Source organism: Otolemur garnettii, unplaced genomic scaffold (assembly GCF_000181295.1).
Source record: "Otolemur garnettii isolate 467f Iridium unplaced genomic scaffold, OtoGar3 scaffold00070, whole genome shotgun sequence".
NCBI lineage: Eukaryota > Metazoa > Chordata > Mammalia > Primates > Galagidae > Otolemur > Otolemur garnettii.
In genome coordinates this window covers 9,501,525-9,502,390 of record NW_003852465.1, presented here as the reverse complement: position 1 = coordinate 9,502,390, position 866 = coordinate 9,501,525, and positions in this window count along the sequence as shown.

The window sequence follows — 866 nt, the reverse complement described above, 5'->3', positions numbered from 1 at the left end:
ATGCCACAGTACTCTACCCAGGGTGACAGCTTGAGGCTCTGTCTCAACTCTTGCTTCAGTCTCCCGAGTAGCTGGGACTACCGGTGCCTGCCACAATTCCTGGCTATTTTTTTGTTGCAGTTTGTCTGGGCCCAGGTTTGAATCCACCACCCTCAGTGTATGGGGCTGGCGCCTACTCACTGAGCCACAGGCGCCATTCCCAAACCATATATTTTTAAAAGTGAAACTCCTGTTTTCTATGCTGGGATACTAGTAAAATACTGAAGAATTTATTTGTGTTCAGTTATAAGTTACATGTTACAAATGTGAACTAGAATAAATACTTAAGGCCTCACTTGGCCAGGAGGATCCCTAAAACTAGTTGCTAACCATGAGAAAGGAGATCAGACAGGCCTCTTCATGTCTCTCCCCTTCTTAGAGATGTCCTTTGTGACTCACTAACAGGTCTAAGGCTAGACAAGACCTACCTGCAGGTCCTCAATATTCATAACAAACCACTTGAGTCTATTAGGTACTCTGTCTCTAACAGACCCTTTATCTTAGGCATTTCTTTTCACTGACTCCTGGTCTTTTAGACAGAGCCTAATTTTCAATCAATTGTCAGCTAAAGAATCTTTAAACCCACCTATAACGGGTAAGCTCCTGCTTCTCTACGTCCTACCTCTTGGAGCCAAACCAAGGTATGTTTTCCACATATTGATTTATGGCCTCACCTGTAATTCCTGTCTCCCTAAAATGTATAAAACCAAACTGTAACCCTACCACCTCCACACCTGGTTATTATTGTTTATTATTATTTTGGAGACAGGGCTTTGCTATGTTGCCCAGGTTGTTCTTGAACTCCTGGACTCAAGCAATCCTCCTAC